This window comes from Notolepis coatsorum (assembly GCF_963971535.1).
Source record: "Notolepis coatsorum genome assembly, contig: SCAFFOLD_1974, whole genome shotgun sequence".
In the NCBI taxonomy this organism is placed as follows: domain Eukaryota; kingdom Metazoa; phylum Chordata; class Actinopteri; order Aulopiformes; family Paralepididae; genus Notolepis; species Notolepis coatsorum.
The window spans coordinates 21600-33381 of NW_028170431.1; positions in this window are offsets into that span (position 1 = coordinate 21600).

Consider the following 11782-nt stretch of genomic DNA (forward strand, 5'->3'; position numbering starts at 1 on the left):
TAAATGTGCTTAAAAAAATAAACATTTACAGCCTTTTTTTTTTAAATAGCTAAAAGTGATGTTGTAATTTTTGCAACCGAGGCTCTCGCAGGGTTAACTAGATTATTATCTTTATGCTTCATGTTTTACTAGTTCTGCATTACAACTAGACGTGTGTTTGATGTTTCCTAGATGGGCTTCAAAGCGGATATCAAATGGCATTAACGAACTTCAACCTGCAAATAGATGTGTCAAAGAAAAAAAAACATGTTATTAGTTTCATGTTTACTTTTTTCTAGTCTTATGGTGAAACAAAAGCTCTCTTGATGTTTAATATTTCATCGGGCTGCCAAGGCAATCGAAAAAATGTTAACATTTCCCATTTAACCGTGCAATATTTATAAGCACTTAGTAAGGCAACGCTCGCCACTGAATAGTGTGTGTGTGTGTGTGTGTGTGTGTGTGTGTGTGTGTGTGTGTGTGTGTGTGTGTGTGTGTGTGTGTGTGTGTGTGTGTGTGTGTGTGTGTGTGTGTGTGTGTGTGTGTGTGTGTGTGTGTGTGTGTGTGTGTGTGTGTGTGTGTGTGTGTGTGTGTGTGTGTGTGTGTGTGTGTGTGTGTGTGTGTGTGTGTGTGTGCGCAACCAACCCTTCTATGCCTCGGAAAAAGAGGTGGGATGATTTGAAAGTCTATGGAGGGACACCAAGCCACTGGTAACATCACGTCGTGGCGTTTGGCCCCTCTCCCGAGTCCCTCAAGAAACACTCGCGCTCAAGACGTCTCTGGTCAAAAGGACGTGACAGTATGTTCACGTGCCACACTGTGAATGGAAGCTCAGCTGGCCGTTCTCCAGGGGAGAGGGAGAGAGAGGGACTCTCCTCCTCAGAGCTCCCCAGGGGAAGTGGGTTCCATGCAGCCGTGGGTCCCTGTCCAGCTGTCTCTCTGTCTGGAGGCGACCACAGACCCGGTGACACTGAATTATCTGCTTGAGTGTGATCTGCCTGCTGGGAGGGGAGAACAAGATTGTGTGTGTGTGTCTGTGTGTGTGTGTGTGTGTATCTCTGTGTGTGTGTGTGCATATGCATATGAAGAAAATATTTACACATGGTTTTTTGCTTCAAGCACATCTATTTTCTCGAGCTTTAATATTCGTCTGCTGCACGTCAACACGGTGCCTAGTGTTCAACTGAAATGCTGACATAAGTCATCTTTAGTGTGTTAGGGTTAGAGGTTAGGGTTAGTAATCTTTAGTGAGTTAGGGTTAGTCATCTTTAGTGAGTTAGGGTTAGAGGTTAGGGTTAGTAATCTTTAGTGAGTTAGGGTTAGTCATCTTTAGTGAGTTAGGGTTAGTAATCTTTAGTGAGTTAGGGTTAGAGGTTAGGGTTAGTAATCTTTAGTGGGTTAGGGTTAGTAATCTTTAGTGAGTTAGGGTTAGTAATCTTTAGTGAGTTAGAGTTAGTCATCTTTAGTGTGTTAGGGTTAGAGGTTAGGGTTAGTAATCTTTAGTGAGTTAGGGTTAGTCATCTTTAGTGAGTTAGGGTTAGTAATCTTTAGTGAGTTAGGGTTAGAGGTTAGGGTTAGTAATCTTTAGTGGGTTAGGGTTAGTAATCTTTAGTGAGTTAGGGTTAGTAATCTTTAGTGAGTTAGAGTTAGTCATCTTTAGTGTGTTAGGGTTAGAGGTTAGTGTTAGTAATCTTTAGTGAGTTAGGGTTAGTCATCTTTAGTGTGTTAGGGTTAGAGGTTAGGGTTAGTAATCTTTAGTGAGTTAGAGTTAGTAATCTTTAGTGAGTTAGAGTTAGTAATCTTTAGTGTGTTAGAGTTAGTAATATTTAGTGTGTTAGAGTTAGTAATCTTTAGTGTGTTAGGGTTAGAGGTTAGGGTTAGTAATCTTTAGTGGGTTAGGGTTAGTAATCTTTAGTGAGTTAGGGTTAGTAATCTTTAGTGTGTTAGGGTTAGAGGTTAGTGTTAGTAATCTTTAGTGAGTTAGAGTTAGTAATCTTTAGTGAGTTAGAGTTAGTAATCTTTAGTGAGTTAGGGTTAGAGGTTAGAGTTAGTAATCTTTAGTGTGTTAGAGTTAGTAATATTTAGTGAGTTAGGGTTAGAGGTTAGGGTTAGTAATCTTTAGTGTGTTAGGGTTAGAGGTTAGGGTTAGTAATCTTTAGTGAGTTAGAGTTAGTAATCTTTAGTGTGTTAGAGTTAGTCATCTTTAGTGAGTTAGGGTTAGTAATCTTTAGTGAGTTAGGGTTAGAGGTTAGGGTTAGTAATCTTTAGTGAGTTAGTGTTAGTCATCTTTAGTGTGTTAGGGTTAGAGGTTAGGGTTAGTAATCTTTAGTGTGTTGGAGTTAGTAATCTTTAGTGAGTTAGGGTTAGAGGTTAGGGTTAGTAATCTTTAGTGAGTTAGTGTTAGTCATCTTTAGTTTGTTAGGGTTAGAGGTTAGGGTTAGTAATCTTTAGTGAGTTAGGGTTAGTAATCTTTAGTGAGTTAGAGTTAGTCATCTTTAGTGTGTTAGGGTTAGAGGTTAGGGTTAGTAATCTTTAGTGAGTTAGAGTTAGTAATCTTTAGTGTGTTAGAGTTAGTAATCTTTAGTGTGTTAGAGTTAGTAATCTTTAGTGTGTTAGAGTTAGTAATCTTTAGTGAGTTAGAGTTAGTAATCTTTAGTGAGTTAGTGTTAGTAATCTTTAGTGTGTTAGTGTTAGTAATCTTTAGTGTGTTAGGGTTAGTAATCTTTAGTGGGTTAGTGTTAGTAATCTTTACTGTGTTAGAGTTAGTAATCTTTAGTGTGTTAGAGTTAGTAATCTTTAGTGAGTTAGTGTTAGTAATCTTTAATGTGTTAGAGTTAGTAATCTTTAGTGTGTTAGGGTTACTTAAGAGTAGGGATGCTTGATATTGGCTTTTTTACCGATACCGATATACCGATATTGTCCAACTCTTAATTTCCGATATCGATATCAACCGATACCAATATATGCAGGAATAAAACGGAATAATTTCAGGTAATTAACATTACATATCTCTTGTTGAGGAATTAACACAGCATTATGCATACTTTTGACAATAAACAAAATCAGAATTTGTTCTTACTTGCTTGCCTGGGTAAATAAAGGTTATAGAAATGTAAAAAAAAAAAAAAAGAAAACCGATACCGATATTTTCCAATATCACATTTTAATGCCAATATGGGCCGATAATATTGGTAGGCCGATAATATCGGACATCCCTACTTAAGAGTTATATTTAATGTGTTCTTAGAAGCTAGTGCCCTATAGTGGAAGATATGGCTGTTCCCTAGTGCCAAAAAAAACAAATGTAATTGAAGCATAATGTGCACGAGATTAAAGTTTAGAAGTCGGTCCCCACCACAGTCGGTGAAACCCAGCAAATATTCCGCCGTCAACTAAAAACACACCTCCTCAAACAATATCTGAAATAATATCTAACCCTCTAACATTTGTACTATTATGTACTAAATACTACGCTACTATTCTCATACTACTACCTATCTAGTGAAGGAGAAAGATCAGTAATGACACGGCCAGGTTTCTAAGGCCCCGTTTAGACGAGCGTTTTGTGAACAGAAACCGCAAAAGTCATCTTGCGGTTTCACTTTTAATTTTACGTTTAGACGAGCGTTTTGGAGTGGAATTCTCCGTGCAGACGACGCTGTAACGACGGAGCCCCGCTGTCACACGATTGGCGCATATGTCACATGACGTGCTGTGAAGACCCGCCCTACTCTGCCTCTGATTCGCAGACTGTGGATGGGGAATGTGATTGCACCAAAGCAGAGTCACTCACAGACAGTGGGTCCACTCACGCCGCGGGACAGATTCTTGTGTATTTAACCCTTTCACTGCCACACGACAGCCGGTTGTGTGATAGTAAAGGGGTAACCTTCTGTCGTGTGGCAGTGAAAGGGTTAAAAGTACTGCCAATGTAGCCTTCAGGTGATCTCCGTTGATATAAGTCAGACATACTTGCTTTGTTTACGTCTCGGCTACTGGCGCATACCTGCTACCTGTGACGTAAGCAGTACGCGCGACCAGAGCCGTGACAACCCTTTCGTCATCGTTTTAACAGATTTATACGTTTTGATAGTTTAGACGAGATCGCAAAGCTTTTGCGTTTCTAGGAATTCCACCCTGGAAGGTAGTCCTCACTTTTTTTGCGGTTTCACCCCGTAAAAAACGCCGTTTTCCGTATAAACGAAAGGCCTAAATGTGGTACCGAGGACAGACCCACAACACAAGGTACCAGGATGTGGCCCGCCGCTCCCGATCTGACCCGAACAAATGATTCTGTGCAGAAGTTCTCGCGTGCAGAGCAGCGACACACAGAGAGACGCACGGGAGGGAGCGCTCCAAAGAGATGACTGGGCAAAGGTGTTGTATGTCATCTGTATGCTGACTGGGCTCAACGGGAGGGAGGGAGTGAGAGAGAGAGAGAGAGAGAGAGAGAGAGAGAGAGAGAGAGAGAGAGAGAGAGGAAGAGACGGGAAGAAACAGCTGTGCTGAGGTACGCAGCACCAAGATGTGGGGCTGGTGGTACGGGCTGTCAAGCTGGCCTGCCCCTGAGGTGTTTCTTCTGAGAGAGAGAGAGAGAGAGAGAGAGAGAGAGAGAGAGAGAGAGGAGGTATGGTGGTGGTGGGGGGGGGGGGGGAATCGGAGAGGCAGTCGTACAGGGGTCAGAGAAGGAGAGAGAGAGAGGAGGTATGGGGGGGGGGGGGAATCGGAGAGGCAGTCGTACGGGGGTCAGAGAAGGAGAGAGAGAGAGGAGGTACGGTGAAGGAGGGGGGGGGGGGGGGGGGGCAGACGGAACGAGAGGTAAACGAATCGGAGAGGAGTCGTACGGGTTCAGAGAAGGAGAGAGAGAGAGAAGAGAGAGAGGTCTCCATTGTATCTGTTTTCTAGCTCCCTTTGGTTCATTTCAGGTTAATTGAATTATTTCAGGAATGCAGAAGCGAAAGAGAGGCATGAGAGAGGAGGGGAGGTGTCGGGGGGGCTGCCTGGTAGCTGCCTGGTTGGTTGGTTGGTTTGTTTTCATATCCGTGGCAGAGACCCTGTGACCCAAAAGTAAACTCGGGTCACTCGCTAGTGTACAGCATCCCTCCGCGCCTTCGACGAGCAGCGAACGCACCCCCCGTGTCTGACGAGCGAACGCACCCGCCTCGTCTGTCCCGTCTCTACCGCGCTCTAAACGACCCCCCCCCTCATTTACATTTACATTTACATTTAGTCATTTAGCTGACGCTTTTATCCAAAGCGACTTACAAGTTCTGTACGACAAGCCATCAGGAAGAGCACAACTCTATCAGCTGAGTAACAATGTTCATCAAAGTGTTGAGTGCTACAGTGTAGGTTAGTTTATTAGGACAAGTGCATGACAGTAAGGTTAGTTAGGGTTAGATTTTTTTTTTTTTTTTTTTTTTGTTTTTTTTTTTAATTCAGATAATGGTTGAAGAAGTGAGTCTTTAGTCGACGGCGAAAGATTGGACGTGTTTCGGCTGTCCTAACTGGGGTGGGTAGTTCATTCACCATTGTGGGCAAGGACTGAGAATAGGCGACTTCTCTTTGATGACCCTCCCGGAGCTCGGATAGGAGTAGGTCTGAGGCGGCCAGAAGATGCAGAGCGTAGGGGTCTTGATCTCATCTGTCCCCGTCTACCTCGCTCTAAACGCACACCCCCCCCTCGTCTGTCCCCGTCCTACCGCTCTAAAACGCACCCCCCCCCTCGTCTGTCCCGTCTACCGCTCTAAACGCACCCCCCCCTCGTCTGTCCCCGTCTACCGCTCTAAACGCACACCCCCCCTCGTCTGTCCCCGTCTACCGCTCTAAACGCACCCCCCCCTCGTCTGTCCCCGTCTACCGCTCTAAACGCACCCCCCCCCTCGTCTGTCCCCGTTTACCTCGCTCTAAAACGCACCCCCCCCCCTCGTCTGTCCCCGTCTACCGCTCTAAACGCACCCCCCCCCTCGTCTGTCCCCGTCTACCGCGCTCTAAACGCACCCCCCCCCTCGTCTGTCCCCGTCTACCTCGCTCTAAACGCACCCCCCCCCCTCGTCGGTCCCCGTCTACCTCGCTCTAAAACGCACCCCCCCCCCCTCATCTGTCCCCGTCTACCGCGCTCTAAACGCACCCCCCCCCTCGTCTGTCCCGTCTACCGCGCTCTAAGCGCACCCCCCCCCCCTCGTCTGTCCCCGTCTACCTCGCGCTAAACGCACCCCCCCCCTCGTCTGTCCACGTCTACCGCGCTCTAAACGCACCCCCCCCCTCGTCTGTCCCCGTCTACCGCGGCTCTAAAACGCACCCCCCCCCCTCGTCTGTCCCCGTCTACCGCGCTCTAAACGCACCCCCCCCCCTCGTCTGTCCCCGTCTACCGCGCTCTAAACGCACCCCCCCCCCCCCCCGTCTGTCCCCGTCTACCGCGCTCTAAACGCACCCCCCCCCCCCGTCTGTCCCCGTCTACCGCGCTCTAAAACGCACCCCCCCCCCCGTCTGTCCCCGTCTACCGCGCTCTAAACGCACCCCCCCCCTCGTCTGTCCCGTCTACCGTCATTTTGCGGAGCTAATGATGCTAATGATGGAGCATCGCCGTCGGTCGTGTGATAGCAAAGGGCTAACCTTCTGTCGTGTGGCAGTGAAAGGGTTAAGTACCGTTGCTAATCATCAATAATGATAAAGGTATAGACTTCATCTTTCCGAGGTTTATTCAAAGGTGAATCGAGCAATAGTACACACAGGAAAACGAATTACGCTGCAAAGGGGGAAAGTACATTGCAACGGGTCTACATTCTGCCAAGAACAGAGAACACAAGCTTCCTCTCTATATCGTCACTAAAGCCAATGAAATGGCTTCTTCGGAAAATAGTAGCGGAGAGCGAGACTAAACGAGGTTATAGATTTAGAATAGCAGACTTAAGGGATCTATAAGTACAGCTGAGTTCAACGGCTTCAGAACACAGAACAGGTGGCTGTGGAAGAGGTGGACTTTGATGACGTTCAGAACACAGACTCGTCTCCTGACGACGACAGGTGGCTGTGGAAGGTGGACTTTGATGACGTTCAGAACACAGACTCGTCTCCTGACGACGACAGGTGGCTGTGGAAGAGGTGGACTTTGATGACGTTCAGAACACAGACTCGTCTCCTGACGACGACAGGTGGCTGTGGAAGGTGGACTTTGATGACGTTCAGAACACAGACTCGTCTCCTGACGACGACAGGTGGCTGTGGAAGGTGGACTTTGATGACGTTCAGAACACAGACTCGTCTCCTGACGACGACAGGTGGCTGTGGAAGGTGGACTTTGATGACGTTCAGAACACAGACTCGTCTCCTGACGACGACAGGTGGCTGTGGAAGGTGGACTTTGATGACGTTCAGAACACAGGACTCGTCTCCTGACGACGACAGGTGGCTGTGGAAGGGTGGACTTTGATGACGTTCAGAACACAGACTCGTCTCCTGACGACGACAGGTGGCTGTGGAAGGTGGACTTTGATGACGTTCCCTGTTTGAGCACAAGTAGAATTGCCAGCTTTAATGAATTAACACTGTAAATACAGTACATTGTAGTAGACTGTTTAAGTCATTTTACAATAGATAGATTTGTAGATATTTCTTACATTAGCAAAAAAAAACAACAGCCAAAGTCTGACGGTACTGAGGAATTTGTGAGGAACTACGTGTTAACCCTTTCACTACCACACTACCAAAGGGTTAACCCTTTCACTGCGACAATACAGAAGGTTAACCCTTTCACTGCCACAATACAGAAGGTTAACCCTTCTCACTGCCACAATACAGAAGGTTAACTCTTTCACTGCCACACTACAGAAAGTTAACTCTTTCACTACCACACTACAGGTTAACCTTTCACTACCACACTACAGAAAGTTAACTCTTTCACTACCACACTACAGGTTAACCCTTTCACTGCCACACTACAGAAGGTTAACTCTTTCACTACCACACTACAGGTTAACCCTTTCACTGCCACACTACAGAAGGTTAACTCTTTCACTACCACACTACAGAAGGTTAACCTTTCACTACCACACTACAGAAGGTTAACCCTTTCACTACCACACTACAGAAGGTTAACCTTTCACTACCACACTACAGAAGGTTAACGCTTTCACTACCACACTACAGAAGGTTAACCTTTCACTACCACACTACAGAAGGTTAACCTTTCACTACCACACTACAGAAGGTTAACCCTTTCACTACCACACTACCAGAAGGTTAACCCTTTCACAACCACACTACAGAAGGTTAACTCTTTCACTACCGCACTACAGAAGGTTAACCCTGTCACTACCACACTACAGAAGGTTAACCCTTTCACAACCACACTACAGAAGGTTAACTCTTTCACTACCACACTACAGGTTAACCCTTTCACTGCCACACTACAGAAGGTTAACCCTTTCACAACCACACTACAGAAGGTTAACCCTTTCACTACCACACTACAGAAGGTTAACCCTTTCACAACCACACTACAGAAGGTTAACTCTTTCACTACCGTACTACAGAAGGTTAACCCTTTCACAACCACACTACAGAAGGGTAACCATTTTCACAACCACACTACAGAAGGTTAACCCTTTCACTACCACACTACAGAAGGTTAACCCTTTCACAACCACACTACAGAAGGTTAACTCTTTCACTACCGCACTACAGAAGGTTAACCCTTTCACAAACCACACTACAGAGGGTTAACACTTTCACTGCCACACTACAGAACTTCTGAATATACCTGCATATAACCCCTCTATATACTTGCTTGTACAACTGCATATAACCCATAGCTCTGTATGATAGCATGTACAATAATGCTGTATATATAATATATATTTATTCTCATCGCATACCTATCCTCACCTGTCTGTACTTACCTGCAAATAGTTCTTTACTACAGTATATCTATATCTAGTTCATATCCTACCTCTTAGGTCGCTTTCACATGTAGTTTTGGTGGACTCGGTGCGGTTCTGGGGGTGAAGTTGCAACATTGTTGCATTCTTCATTTGGTTCGCCTGCTTTCACACAGATATCTGTCAGGCGGACCGAGACCTTCTGAACAATGTCACGCGGTCGAAAAGGGCGCTTGTCTATTGGACAGTGGAAATGTGTGTGTGGCTGCGATCCCGTGTGTGTGTCTGTGTGGACTGCGAGTCCTCCAGATCAGCGGAGCCGAGTTTTGACATGGCATTGATCCATTGTTCTATTGAAGCACATTACCACCATCCTCTCGCTAAACAACTTGTAGACCACGGTGTTTTTATGAGTGCCCACAAGTAGCTGTTTTATTAATAATATAATAAGCCGCGCGCCTCGGTAATAATAATAAGCCGCGTTTTTTCTTCCTTCTTCCCAAGATGCACAGATATATAGATAGATAGATAGAAAGATTAGATGCAGTGTGCTTGTTTTGCAGTGAGTGCTGCGAGCAGTGGTAATAATAATCACTTCCTATATTTGGTTCGCGTTTGGTTCGATGAAGCCGAACCGAGACCTACGTTTTCAGGCGGACCAGAGTTTCGACTGTTTGGTCCGCGAACCGAGTTCGACGCGCATTCACACAGACCCGAAAAACCGGACTATCGAATTCTGGTCCGAAAGTCCGGACCAAACAGCCCCTGTGTGAAAGCGACCTTACTAGTTACACTGCTGGCCAGTATGAGTCCTACCATCATACTGTCTTTATACCTGTATCACTGTACATATTATACTACAACTCTGTATACATCTGATTAGCACGACACTCAGTAGTACTAATTTGTATATTCTGTACCCAGTTTAATCACCTGTACATTGCATATTGCTGTTGCACTTTACTGCTACAGTCTGGTTGGATGCCAAACCTCTTTTTGTTTGCTGCACTTGTGCCGTATGATGACAATACATTTGAATCTAATGTAATCTAATCTAGTTCTTCACTACTTCCTAGATAGTTAATCATTATTTGTATTATTTTCAAGTCGAGCGGTTTACCTCTTCATCCTAAAGGCCGCACCAGGAGAGAGGGGAACGGCGCAGAGCTCTTACAAAGTCTTTACCAAACTAAACTTTCGGTTGTTGGATCGTTTTTTCTAACAAACTCCAGACCGTATCAATCACCACTGCATGGTGTGCATCACGCTTCATTTCTTTGTCTCTTTTTTATTTATTTTTTGCATATTCCTGTTGATGCATCTCCTCTCCCCGTGCTAGTCACACGGCTTTCTTCTCTCTCTCTCTCTCTCTCTCTCTCTCTCTCTCCTCTCTCTCTCTCTCTCTCTCTCTCTCTCTCTCTCTCTCTCTCTCTCTCTCTCTCTCTCTCTCCTCTCCTCCCTCTCCCTCCTTCCCTCTCGTTCCTCTCTGCTGCTTCTGGGGGAATTGCTCCTTTCATTGGTCGATCCTTTCATTCTTTTTCTTTTAATCAAGCCTGTTAGTTCTTCTTAATTAAGACTTCACAGCCGCGTTTGATCATGCTTGATTGTGTGCGCGCGCGCGAGCGAGCGAGCGAGCGTGTGTGTCTAAGAGAGAGACGGCATGAAAAAGAAGAGTGTGAGATCTTTTTACCGGTCCCTATTGTGTGTGTGTGTGTGTGTGTGTGTGTGTGCGTGTGTGCGTGTGTGTGTGTGTGTGTGTGTGTGATGAAGATGACTGAGCAGCTTCAAAAAAAAGGCGCGGGTGAGTAAAGGCCTCCCCTCAACTCTGCTGCCGACCCTGGAGACTTGCGGGGTGCGCGGGCCGCCCTCAGCCAGCCGCCTCAGAGAGGGGCCTCCAGAGAGATCCATACCAGACAGATGGTATTAGAGGCCGGCGGGCGGGATCGCTATCGAGCCGCGTTCTGATCATCAAGACACACGCCAGGTTGTCGATACTCACAGCCCAGCAATCAAAGACGAGCCCCCCCCCCCCCCCCCCCCCCGCACCACCGGAACACAAAGACATCTTTAGACAGAAGACAACATTTAGGAAAAGGGGGGGAGGGCGAGTAAACTTTCAGACGGATTCCGTGAAAGAGTTGAGACGAAAACTTTCCTCTGAAACTCCCAACGGAGAGCGAATGCAGATAGTCGTATAACTAGGGTTCTTTTGAATTTGAATTTATTCACACACACACGATACGATACGATACGATACGATACATGTCATCATCGTAGGAACATCATCATCAAAATTGTGTGCGCGCTGTGCCAGGTCTCCCAAGAAGCTATTTAAAGCTTTTGGAGGGAGCCTGATCACAAATAACGGCCTCCACAACATAATAACATGCATAAGCTTACATACTTACATACTTACATACTTACTTACTTACTTACTTACTTACTTACTTACTTACTTACTTACTTACTTACTTACTTACTTACTTACTTACTTACTTACTTACTTACTTACTTACTTACTTACTTACTTACTTACTTACTTACTTACTTACTTACTTATGGTGTCAAAGGCCATATTCCACATTCACCCTGATCAATCGCATCATTTATTTTTTCTATGAGGTCTAATATTGCCATATATGTTGTACTCTTTTTTTCTGAAGCCGTATTGAGAACTAGTAAGTATATTGAGCTTGTTAATATATTCGCTTAGTCTGTTATACACAAATCTCTCAAATACTTTTGATAGAGCAGGTAAAACAGATATTGGTCGGTAATTACTAATACTATTTTTGTCACCTAATTTGTATATGGGTACTATTCTCCCAATGTTGGTCCTTTTTGGCACCTGACCACACCATGAAGTTGGGACAAATTAATACAGTAAACGAGTCTGGTCATATGCAGTATATCAGGATCAGAGG